The sequence below is a fragment of the Mobula hypostoma genome, chromosome 20, assembly GCF_963921235.1.
Source record: "Mobula hypostoma chromosome 20, sMobHyp1.1, whole genome shotgun sequence".
Lineage (NCBI taxonomy): Eukaryota > Metazoa > Chordata > Chondrichthyes > Myliobatiformes > Myliobatidae > Mobula > Mobula hypostoma.
The window spans coordinates 25,740,378-25,753,717 of NC_086116.1; the positions used below are offsets into that span (position 1 = coordinate 25,740,378).

General features: G+C 38.8%; 1 protein-coding gene across 3 annotated transcripts in view; it reads left to right on the forward strand.

Moving 5' to 3' along the window:
* The window catches only part of tbc1d22a (TBC1 domain family, member 22a), a 331,820-nt gene that overhangs the window by 108,423 nt on the left and 210,057 nt on the right, over nucleotides 1–13,340 (forward strand). The window lies entirely within an intron of this gene.

Below are 13,340 nucleotides of genomic sequence, written 5' to 3' on the forward strand. Positions count from 1 at the left end.
CAGAGGACCCCCACAAATCTCATTTCAATTTTCATTTATGTATAGAAAATTTCTTAATTTACCTTAATTAGTTCTATCAAATCAAATTTTACCTTTTGAATTTTAATTAAAAATGTCAAGCCACTTAAATTTGTCGTTTCTTGTTTTTTTTTAGAAGAAAAGTCTTTTTGTAAAACCTAAGGTATTTTCATCTGAAGTTCGTCCAGCCTGAAGTGTATATTTCGTAAAATTTGCAGCTGTAAAATGGGCTATTCAGTCCTTAATGATTTTATTATATTTTTTATAAAGGTTGCTCAAATTGTATTGAGGAACTTTTATATGTTCAATAATTCGGATGACATTCATGTTATAGCTGTTAGGATTATAATAATTCACCCTTACAGAAATGATGAATCAGATTATTGATTAATTGCATTTGTCTCTGTTTCTTAACAGAAAAAGCCAGTTACCAAACTGACCACATAATATGATGGGGTGGGAAAGATTAGATGAGTAAAGCTTGCATAGCAAATGAAGACTGGAATGAATTGTTTATTTTCATTTCGAAAGGCTGATTTGTACTTGTGCATCAAGCTTGTGCCGTAGCCTACGCGTTGTGAGCATTTATACTTCTGCGTCGGTGTGCCTGCGTCGCTCTGCAATTCGCGCATGTCGCGCATGCACACACACCTCCCCATGCGAGGCTTCGTGGTCATGGTAGTCTTTCTCGGGGTAAACAAGTTTAAAGCGAGCGTCTTTTTTCGTAAAAGTGAAATGTGTCCTCCATAATTTCGGAGGTCTGTAAAGCTTTATGGAAAGCATTGCAGCCAGAGTTCCTTCCCTGCCCTTCAGTCGTCCAATGCGAAGCTATTGCAGGGTGGGAGGAAGTGCGATGCTACCAAGCGGACCAATCACAGTAGTTGCGGCCTGTGTTGCCGCAACGCGTAGTTACATTTTGGGAGAGATGCGCGTCAAACTACGGTGTAGTGATCGCGGTGACGCCATACCTACGGTGTTGATTTGACGCAGAAGTATAAATCAGCCTTTACTGTTGCAAATTATGCAAAATATGCATTTGTCTAAAGTTCTACTTATAAATCAAAATATTTAATTCTGCCTAAAATATTGACGAAGAATTCATCCCTGAAAGAATCCACTTAAAAAGTGAAAAAAAAAAAGAACTCTAGTTCTGTGTAACTAGTTTCCTTGTGTTTTCATCAAAGGGGAGAAAATGGCTAGGCCTTTAAGCAAATTACTATTTTCTTTTTAACAGTTGAACTTGGATTTTTACATGCAGATATGGAGTATATAATGAATCCACTTGTGCAATAGCAGTGATTTAGTATGACGGGTGGAATAAATTTCCACAGACTGGCACTCAGATGGAGGATTTAAAGAACATGCTTAATATTTAAAGCAAAATGGAGGGATGTGAGAGCAGTTGTGAATGCACCAAATAACATCTGTGAAGAGTGCTTATTGGTTTTTGCATAATAATAAAGTTGACCCATTCCTGCAGTCTTACAGTGCTTCAATTTACATGACAACTTTTTCAGAATTTTCTGTTGTGGATGCTTTAACACTAAATGTGTCCATTCAAGGGAAAATTCCGCAACCAATACTTAAGCACTTTGCAATTGGGACAAAAGTTAGTGTGGTTGCATTTATATTAAATTCATTTTTACCACCATTGAAATTTGTGTCCTTGGAATAAACTGAATGCTAATTGCAAGGGTTTTATTAATTCTAAGTTATAGGAAGGTAAACAGGTAAAAGAATTATTTTGAGCATGGTGTCTAGCTCATTAAAATGTTTTCAATTAAGTTAGTTATCACGGGAAAGTTACTACGTGTTAATTGAACTTTAGTTTGATAAAAATGGACTACAGGTTAATTCTAGTAACAGTGCTTGGTAGAAATTGAAAAGACCCATTCAGTGGACAAGTGAGGATAGTATTTTCTTTATTACAATAAGCTTTTGCATCTTGCTGTCTGTTATGCTGCTGGTGTTTAGGGCAGGAATAAAGGACCAGGTGGTCAAAGCTTTCATCATAGCAGTAGCTTCTCTTGGTTTTCGCTATTGTCAGCCATGCAAGTTCTGGGTGGAGACTCAGGGATACCATTGCATTCAGATGTAAAATGAATCCTTCATTGCTGTTTCCGTAGCAGTTTAATTTTACCAGTAAGGGTTGTTAGCCCCGAGTTGAAGCCTCGAACATGGAGGACCGGTGGACCACTCTTAGTCTGTCCTCTACCCTTTGACCTGTTTGGCATGGGTGACCCTACCAAGAGTCAAAGCATAAAGCCCTGACTCCACCCAGCATAGCTCTCCTTGTCATTGAGGTACACAAGTCTCCAAACCCTACAACAAGGTGGTGGTCCTCTTGGAGGAACCTCTTGCTTCACTATATCAGTATCCAGACAAAGTAAGGAAGACAGTCTATCAATGATAGTCTCTATGGTTATCGGAATTGCCCTATATTCAGTATTATTTGAATAACCTGCATGGTGTGTCATTTACAAAGCTCACTTGCAACCAGCATTTCAGTTTGAGAAGCCAATTTGGCACAAAACAAACTTTGAAATCAATGACCAACCTTTCCAATATCTTACCAGAGCTGGCTAATTCTGATGAAAGTTCATCAGTTTATAAATCTGCCTGCCTCAACATCTTTGTAGGTGCTGTCTTATGTGCTGAGTTGTTCCAGCAATTTTTATTTCAGACTTCCAGAAAGGACTACCAGAAAAGTGGCAGTAGGCGGGGCCGGGGTTGCGGAATGAACAAAATAAAGAGGGGTAGGGAGGGTAATGGAGGAAAATGGTTCTGGAAATTAGAGAAATCTGTGTTCCTGCCATTTTGTTGGAGGCTACCTTGATGGAATATGAGGTTGCTCCTCCAATTTGAGTTTGACCTCAATGTGTCATGTGTTAGTATGGGAATGGGAAGTTAAAATAAAATGGGTAACCACCAGGAGACGGCGGCGGTGGACAAAGCAAAGTTGCACAACAAAGTGATTCTCCAATATGCATCAGATCTTACTGATGTAGAGAAGGCCGCACCAGGAGCACTTGATACAATAAATGATCCCAATAGGTTCACAGGTTGCGTGCACCTTAACTGGAAGGATTGCTTGGGGCTCCGAATGGTGGCAAGGGAGGTATAAGCAGGTGTACTACTTGTCACATCGCAGGGATAAGTGCCAAGAGGGATATTATTGCGGAGGGGCGAGTGGCCAATGGTATCACATAACGAGTAATGCCTGTGGGGAGAGTGTGAGGAAGGGGAAGGTGTGCTTGGTGGTACAGTTCTTTTGGAGATGGAAGATGTGGAGAATGGGGTGCCTTGTGGAGTGATAGGTGAGGACAAGAGGAACCCTACACATATTACATGGGGGGGGTGGTTGGGAGTAAGAGGAGACTTGCAAGAGATGGAGGAAACAGATGAGAGCAGCATTGGTGGTTGTGGAAATGAAACCCTATTTTATGAAAAAAGAGGACTTCTCGAGTGTTCGAGGAGGGAATGCCTCATCCTGAAAACAGGCATGGCTAAGGAACTGAGCGAAGGACAGGATAGTTCAAAGGTTCAAAGTAAAGTTATTATCACAGTACATATATGTCACCATATCATCATCAGGTGCCATGCCCAGATTGATTGAGCTTTGACTACCATGGCCCACACATTCCTGTTTCGGGTCAAGTGGATCAGTTCATTGGTATTCATTTCTAGTTCTCCGGCTGCTGTCTCCATCATCATTTGTTTTTGCCTTCTTTTTGCTTTCTTCCCTTCAATCTTTCCCATAATTACTGTGTATTCTAACTCCTCTTTCCTAGTCACATGTCCAATGAAGTTATGTTGCCTTTTCATGATCTCATACATTATTTCTCTTTTTGTGCATGCTCTGTTTATGACATCCTCGTTAGATATTCATTTCGTCCATGATATTCTCTGCATCCTCCTCAAAGACCACATCTCTGCTGCTTCAATTCGTTTCCTCATATATGTCACCATATGCAATCCTGAGAATCTCTTTTTCTTGCCGGCATTCACAGTAAATACAAGAAACCCAATAGAATCAGTGAAAGTCCACCCCCAGTAGTATCAACAGCAACCAATGTGGAAAAAGCAACAAGCTGTACAAATACAAAATTAAATAAAAGCTAAAATTATAAGTAAATTAGTGATAAATATCGAGAGCATGAGTTGCAGAGTGATCATAATCACTGTGAGAGCCAGTAGATTTGTAAAAGATATTGGTTGATAATCTATCTCTGGAGATGAAGGCAGAGAATGAGAAAGGGAAGAGTGATGTCAGAGAATACCAAGTAAATTTAAGGGCAGACTGGAAGTTGGAGGCAAAATGGATGAAATTGACAAGCTCTGCATGGATGCTTGAAACACCATTTATGCAGTCTGCAGTCGTCAGTGTAGCAGGGGAAGAGTTGCGGAGCATTACTGGTGTAGGCTTGGAACATGGACTGTTTCATGTAGCTGATGAAATGGCAGGTGTAGTTGGGGCCCATATGAGTGCCCATGATAAAACTTTGGTTTGGAGGAACTGAGAGAAGCCAAAAGAGATTACTAAGGGTAAGAGCCAGTTCCTGTCTTTGGTTTTTGATTTACAGTTGAAGGTTTAGGCCAGTATGCCATGCATCTGGTGAATAGTGATGGATATGGACATTTTCAAAAGCTGTCAATATTAAATTATTCTGAAATAAATCTAAAATAGAATCTGAAGCTTAAGTTCTTGACCTTTCGATTTGTTTTCTTAATTGCACTTGATTTTGCAAGGGCATTGTGTCAAGAGAAAAACCTTTGCATCTAAATTAATTGTTTACTGAATTTGATAGAAGAATTGTTTAACTTAACATGCATGCTATTTAAAGAAATGTTTGTAAAATTCATCTTTTTATAACCCCATGTAAAATATATGTCCAATCAAGAATGCCAGTTTAAATGCAGACCAAAATCAGATATTTTTAATTTGTAGAACTGTAGTTTGCAACTTTATCCATGCTCATTACACTAGTAACAGGTGTCGAATGACATTAATTACACACAAGTCTTGAGGAAAGTGACCCAGTGGGAAAAAAAAGATTGGTCCCAAGTGTGCAATAACAGGGGGAAGAAAATCATACATTTGAATTTCTAATTGGTCTTTGCATTCTAATTATAAAGTGCTTTAGCTCAAGAAAGTAATTATAAAAATGGCATTCATTCCTTTAAAAAAAAGATTCTAATGATCATTGCATCAGGGTTGTGTTTTTGCATGTTGATACATTTATTCTTACTTTTAAATTGCAGATATTTGAATTGAATTTTCAAGGTCTAATGTAATCTTGGTTAACCTGCTGATAGTGGCAAGAATTGGAATGTTGGATACAATTTGGGAATAGCAGTGATTCTCATTTTCAAAGTTACTGTTCTATAGATCCAATGCCTGTTACCTTTACCATCTGTCTGATTTCAATTCAATGTAATTTTTGCTTGTAACTTTAAAATGGAGCAAAAATGACGAGGAAGAATGTATAATTTCTTTATATCTCAAAATGTTAAGTTATTGGAAAATATTTAAGCTGCTTTAATTTGATCCTGACCAAAAACTCATAGTCAGTCATTTCTAATCTTGAAGAGTTTACTTTTGGGGTAATTTTCTGAAATATTATGAAATATATCTAAATTTGATATGTCATGAGAGTTATCAGATGTGCTGGGTGCGTCCCGGCTACCGCTGCACCACTGCACCACTGCATGCTTTGTGGCCCGGTATCGGTCCGCAGCCCAAAGGTTGGGGACCATTGTACTAATTGACCTTTCTGTGATGTATCCTATCTTATCTTTCACTGTTAACATACTGAAGTAGTTGAGAAGAATTGAACAGTTAAAGGAATGTTTTAAAAATAGCAAATCCAAATATTTATTGAAGCTTGTGTATGTATATTTTTATTGTAAAGTGGGGAATTGTTTTAATACAGCTAATGGTGAGGTAACATCTTTAAGCCTGAGTGATTTGGAAATATTGAAATAAGAAGAATGATTCAGTGCCAGTGCTCCAAAGGCTTCCCAGCCCAACCTCTCAGTTCAAAACATCTTGAGGATTTAACCTTGAATCCTCCTCCTTCATTTACTTGGTTTATTCTTAATGGTATTGGAACACATAGTACTTTATCTCTTGTACACCATCACTCGTTTCCTGCGCTGTCTCTCTGTTGTTGTCCTTTGCAAATAGTTTTTGTATGAGAAATAATTTTCTTAAGCACAATATTGGAAAACTGAACCCTTTTTTTGGCTTTCACCAGATTTTTTTTGGAGTCAAACTCTCCATTCTCCCACCCTTGCTTTTGGCTGAGTACATGGCCAATGACTTGATGCAATCATCCCAGACAGACATACATGGGTTAAAATAACATTTGAGCTTTTATTTTTAAAAAAAGTTGTCTGCCACTCGAGGAGGTGCTGTCTTATGGATGAGTCCCTGTTTACTGCCTCAAATCAATACAAACGATTCAAAGCAGGGCAGTGGTTTTCTCTCAGCTGAGAACACCAACAGATTATCAGGTCATTATCATGGATTGGAACTTCCTGTGTGTGCAAATTGCTATGCTTTCCACTGAGTGTTTTGGACACCCTGTGGATATGAAATTCACAAGTTGTCAGTAGTTGCACTATCTGTGATCCTGTAAGTTCATATAAGGTGTGTGTAATATGTTTGTAACATTTCCTGAACCTACCCCTTTCTCTCACAAACAAGAGAAAGTCTGGAAGTGGCCTTCCTTTGCTCGTTCTGTGACCGCACCTTCTCAACTGGTAGCTGCCAACCAGCCTCCTGGTTGTGTCTGAGCAGTTGTTCTACCCCTCCTTGTCAGTGATGTAACTTTTGCAATTGTATTTGCTGTGCAATTCTAATTACACTGATTATAGCTGCAAAAATGGTTCAATTTGGTTTGTTTTGCATGTTATGAGTAAAGTTACGTGGCATAATAGGGGAAATTTTTTTGTGCACAGCATGTTTAATACCCTGCTGCAGATTATTTGGGTTGTTTCCAAAGGGAAATCAAAGTTAAGACTTCTATTTAATTAGTCAATTCGTCCTTGGTCCTGCAGTGTCCTCTAAAAATTGGTATCAACCTGGTGTTTGTTTTTGGCTAAAATGTTTAGCTGTACTTGATGAGGAAAATAATAAGTGTGCTTATAATGTTAAGAAAAATCCTGACAACAAGCCTATGCGCAATTAATTTCTAGTGCATACCATTGTGGCATCTCTAGAAAAGGTTAATGACTTATTGCCAATAAAGAGAAATTGAATGCATTTGGATAAGTGAATTGCACTTCATTTATTTCAGCGCAAAACTGATATTCTAGACTTGGAGAAGAATAGAATTTAAACTGTTTTTTAAGTGCTTCAAAATTAAATTGAGAATAATTAGCATCGTTTCGATTGGAGAAATAAGAACTTTGTAATTATCTGAATTGGAATCTCACTTGGATGTCATATCCTATGTGTGTCTGTGTGATTTATCTTCAGATAAATACTGTCATTTCATTTTATCTTGTCTATCTTCTGCAAGAAGATATAGGAACCTGAAAGGCTGGATGTATGTATGTTGATACAGCACCAAATCGGCCCTTTGAGCTATGCTGCCCCATTGCCCCACGGGACAAGTTACAATGGCCAATTAACTTACCCAGGACATCTTTAGACTGAAGCAGCCGAAGAAAATTCACACATTCCGCGGGAGGTTGTGTCCAGACTTAAAACAGCTTCTTCTCCACTGCTATCAGACTCCTAACTAGTAGTCTCTTTTGCACTCCCAGTACCGATAGAACTGCAACATTTCTGTACTCTTAATTCTGCTTCTTTTGAATATTCTCCTTCTGTCATTTCATTTTTGTTTCTTTTTCACTACTTCAGATTGCACTACCGTTGTGATATTTTGTGCTAGTAGGTATGTATTGATGCAGATACAAAGAAGTCACAACAGTGACTATATTTCATTAGGAATTTGAGGATCAGAATAAGCTGCAGAAAGTTGTAAACTCAGTCAGCCTCATCATGGGCAATAGCTTCCGTAGTATCCAGGACACCTTCAAGGAGTGATGCCTCAAAAAGGCGGCATCCATCATTAAGGACCCTCCTCACCCAGGTCATGCCTTGTTCCCATTGCTACCATTAGGAAGGAGGTACAGACGCCTGAAGTCACACACTCAACGATTCTGGAACAGCTTCTTCCCCTGTGTCATCCAATTTCTGAATGGGCATTGAACCCATGAATGTTATCTTACTACTTTTTTTCTCTCTTTTTGCACTATTTATTTAATTTAACTTTTTAAATCTATATATACTGTAATTTACAGTTTTTATGTATTGAAATATATTGCTGCTGCATAACAAATGTCACAACATATTAAACCTGATTCTGATTTATTGCTTTATTTATTACTAACTTTTACACTGTTTACTCTGTAAGCTTCATATGATCAAGGAACTTCAATGCACCCTGGTGTACTTGAATAATCTAATTTAATGGGACTAATGGTATTGCTCCCCTGGGAGCTGGCATGGGGCTGATCTGCAAAGTGGCTGCCTCCTGTGATTTTATAAGGAGAAAATAAAATCAACAATAGAAGCAATAAAACGTGAAATTATTTCTGATGATGCCACTGAGTATTGTTGCCAAAACATCTAAACCAGCCATTTATCTCACTGTTATTGGAAGCCCTGAAAAATGCAACTTGGCCAGCACTTTCAAAGAACAACATTCATTGTTTATCCCTTGAAGGCAGAGCTGAAGCACTAGCCTTTAACCAAAATGAACCATATAATATAATCTATATGATCTACTGTATAATTTGGGTGGTAGGATGGAGATGCATCTCTACAAAAGGAGCTCCCTCTTTCCTTTCTCTGGCCTGCAAATCACCTTTGGGCAAGGTGTAGCCCTGCTGAGTTCCTGATCAGAGTCATGTGAAGCCGTGGGAGCAGGTGGTGGATGATCATATGAGCAGCTGATGCATATCACAAGTTCTGGTTTTGTGACCATTGACGCTAGGCAGACTGTCTTTGAAGAGTATTGATAATGGCTGGGGTCACCTGTCTTGTAAAGACACTGCCCAGAAGAAGGCGATGGCAAACCATTTCTGTAGGAAAAAATTGCCAAGAACATTCATGGTCATGGAAAGACCATGATCATCCATGTCATATGACATGGCACATAATGAATGAATATAATCTTTGATTATGTCGTTGGGTAAGAGGTTTTATGATTTAGACCTAGGAATAAAGGTTTGGTGAGCTATTTCAGATTCATTTATTTACCACGTGTATCAAACCATACAGTGAAATGTGCATTTGTTTAACAACCAATGCAATGTAAGAAGGTGCTGGGGGCAGCCTGCAAATGTTGCCACATGCTCTGGCACCAACATAGCATACCCACGATGTTCAACAAAACAAAATAACAACTCAAATGAGCCCCTTTACCGCCCTCCTTCCAACCCACCCACTCTCATGGTTGGGCCTCCAATACCAGGACTGGCTGCTTCTGGGCTTCCAACTCCTAATCCTTGACCCCAGACTCTCAGACATTGGGGTTCCAACTTCCAGTCCCTGGTCCAGACTCTCAGACCTCTGACCTCCAGATACACTCCCTTTAGGCCTCTGCCTCAGGACTCGCCAACTTCTGGCTTCAGTCACTGGACAACTGACCTCTGGTTATCAAGCCCAGATCTCATTGATCCTTGGCCTGCTGACCCAACATCTGTCCACAGGGATCACTCGCCTTCAACTGCAGAGTACTCCAACCTGGATTACCACCACTGGATCTTGCCTGCCCCTGACTCTTCATTTACTGCCCGAGATCTCTAACTCCCCCTCATTCCTGTCCCTAAACCCCAACCTTTCTCCTAAATCCCCAACCTTTCTCCTAAATCCCCAACCTTTCTCCTAAATCCCCACACTGACCCCCAAACTATCCCTATAAATGTAAAAGAACAGCTAAATTGAGCCATGACTTCATTGGACATTGCAAATCAGAGCCACCTTGACTGGAAATTACATGCATCCAAGTCAGGATGCAAGGAACTTGAAAGTGGTGGAATTTCAATGTACCTCTGGCCTTGTTTGTTTGGGCAGTAGACTTCAGTGCTTTGGAAGGTGCTGTTATTTAAAATTAACTTTGAAATTAGAGTGTTCGAATTTTCTAAAAATAACTATACAGCCATATTAGTAGGAGATATCTTTGCAGTGGTCTTAATATTCACTATCCATCGCCCCAATTTTTGAGAGTGGATCCAGTAAATGTTTTCAAAATAGCTTATGGTAGGTCAAGTTTGATTTGTTTTGTGGACAGTTATGAATGAGTCCAGAAGAAGGGTCTCAGCCCGAAACGTCAACTGTTTCCTTTATTCCATAGATGCAGGCTGGCCTGCTCAGTTCCTCCAACATTTTGTGTGTATTACAGTGGTAATTTGTACCTCAATAAGACTTAGCAAATTCCTTAAAGCATGATCTGCTGAATCTCTTACCTTGAAATTGTGCTTGGATTACTGAGGTGGGATTTGAACTGTAAGGTATAGTCTCAATGTTGTTTGAAAATGTTGTTATATGCTCTTCCATGTTAATATTTTTCATGTTGTTGCTTTATTTTTTTCAATGGACTAGATGTGCTCAGACCATTGTGACCCTGCCTGTCAATTGAAGTTGGTACCTGTAGACTTCGGCTATCTATTTTCATCTGTGCTGGAGATGGGTGATTAAATCTCTGCAATAATTAGGCCACAAGCAGTGTAGTCCACCATTTCTATTCTGGATGCCCCAACTAGGTTTATAGGGGGCCATATTGGGGGAAAATATAAATACCCTTTAAATTTGTCTGATCTTCAGAAGTATATTTAAATTATAAAAACGGATGTCAATTTATTTTCTTTTTTTTTGGCGCGTGCGTGCGTCCGTGATGATGTCTTTTTTTCCATGGCTTTTTACAAGGCGCGGAACAAAAGAGTGAGAGACTGTGTGGCGTGCCACTCCTCACACAGACAATCTCGCAGTATTTTCCCTTTATTTTACGAGGTCAAGTTGCGATCTCGACACTTAACCCAGCACGGATGGAGAGCGTACTTGGGAGCGGACCCAACTGGTTTCGAACCCGGGAACCTCCGCTCCCGGGTCTGGCCCCGATCTCATTGCGCCACCAGCCGACCCGTCAATTTATTTTCAATTAATTAAAAGTGCATTAAACTAAGTATTTTAATATATCTTAAAACATTTAACATAAATTAAAGAAATAATATGCCGTACACTTCCGAATTTAGGGGTTAAGAATCCCAGTTGAAGTGAATGAGATTCTAAATTCAGTGTGTGGTCTGATATGGTAAATGATATGAGAAGCTCTATTTCATACAGAATGAAACTAGGGAATGTCAGTAATAGAGCAGAGTGACTGATGCAGAAAGGGTTGTCACTCATTAATCCTGGGCTTTGAATAGGTTCACGAAGATCAGAAATTTCTAGAATGGCTGAATGCTGGCGGTTCTTTCAGAACCATGGCTATAACCAGTAAGATCCTCTCCTGCATGGTTTCAGTGAGGAGTGCCGATAACGTGGAGCATTTAGTTTGGAGAAATAGGTATGTTTGATGGTGTGAGACCTGAGTTAACATCAGTTAGATGTTCACTCGCCCAGGATGTTGTGCTGATTTTTTTCTGCCATTTTAATTGTAAATTAATTAACACTAATGGGCTCACTTGTTCAGGTGACATCTTCCAATTATCAGGAGTCAATTTCACATAACATTATCTCAAAATCTTGTCAATCTGAATTCAAAGTTCTGTATTTTAGAAGAGCAAAACTTCAACTTCAATTAATCTTTGTTTAATTGTGCAAGACTTCAATGCATGAAGCTAATAGTTTTCAATCCCAGAAAAAGTGAAGAACTAGAAGCTGCACACCATTATTGCTGACAGCCACTTTAAACTGTACACCTTTTGTGCATACACCATCTCTAATTAGATACAGTGATTATGCCAAAGTAAAAGTTCCAGAAGATTTTTTTGCTCTTTTAAACACAACTAGCTCTGTGTTACTGACATTGTAAGGTGAAGATCATTAATTATTACTCAAGAAGGTGCATGGGGAAAAGTTAGAGAAATAACACATGCCAGATCTGTAGTGTGCAGTTCCCATTGGAGTACATTCTTTCTTATAACTGCATTAATTGCAATTAGCGATCGACTTCAAAATTCTAATAGTTTGACATCTAAGGAAGGGCTTGGCTGGTATTCAATGACTTGTGTTACTGTGGAATATCAGAGCTGCTATTTTTTGTTTTTCTCCTTTGTGAATTTCTTGGGCATTGGAGCTATTGAATAGTGAACTGCTTCTATGGTTGAATAATCAGACCAGCGTATTTTTGAAAGACTGGCAAACATTAAAAAGTGATGAGGCTTCTGCTTTGGCAAATCAGTTTTTGATTTATAATTCGCATACGTTCATGAACTTTAGAAACTCAAGAGTTTTACTTGTTTCCGATTTCCACTGAAATCTTTTGCTACTACTTTTATACTTGTAACTTCAAAACTAAAATCGTGGGAGCAGACAACTATCTTGTCTCTTCTTGGAATTATTGCTCGAACAAAAGCTGCAACTGGAAGCAATTGATAGATTTTCCACAAAATAAAATAAAAATTACATGTAGGGCCTGGAGGGGAGAAACAGTTTTCTCCAGCAGTATTTTCTATGATCTAGAGTAAGTAGAAAACTAGAGTGGAGTCAGAGAAAGGAAGAAAATGATCCATTCAGCATGAGAAGTATTAGAATTTAAAAGAAGATGATTTTTCATCAAATTCATTAGTGTCCTACCGCTGCCACGTGAAAAGTCAATTTAAACCTATGCTCCCTGGAGCCCAAGTGAACCATGCTTGGGACTCCAATAGCTGATCACAATTTATTTATCCTGTTGGGCTTTTATAATATTAGGCTTTCATGGTTAAGCTTCATTTAAAACAAGTTTCTCCTGCTGTAGTGGCTCGACTTCAGGGTTCAGGGAAATCCTTCTTGGACCAATCAATTATAGAATGCCTCTGTTTTGTAATACTTTATTGACATTTATTGAACTCTTACCAGTAATGCCCACTTAATGAAAACTACACACAGAGTTTATTTTTCATCTCTTAGATATTAACTTATCAAAGTGAAGGATGTTGTAAGGAAGTTAATGAAAATGCGGAGAATCTCTGGACAGAATTTTAAAGTACTGTCTTGGTGTCAGTTTCACAGCTTAGGTTAACTTCTCTTGGCAACTTGATGAATCTTTAGAATAACTATGTGTATTCTGTAGGTTATTGACATATTCACCAGGCTTTGTTGT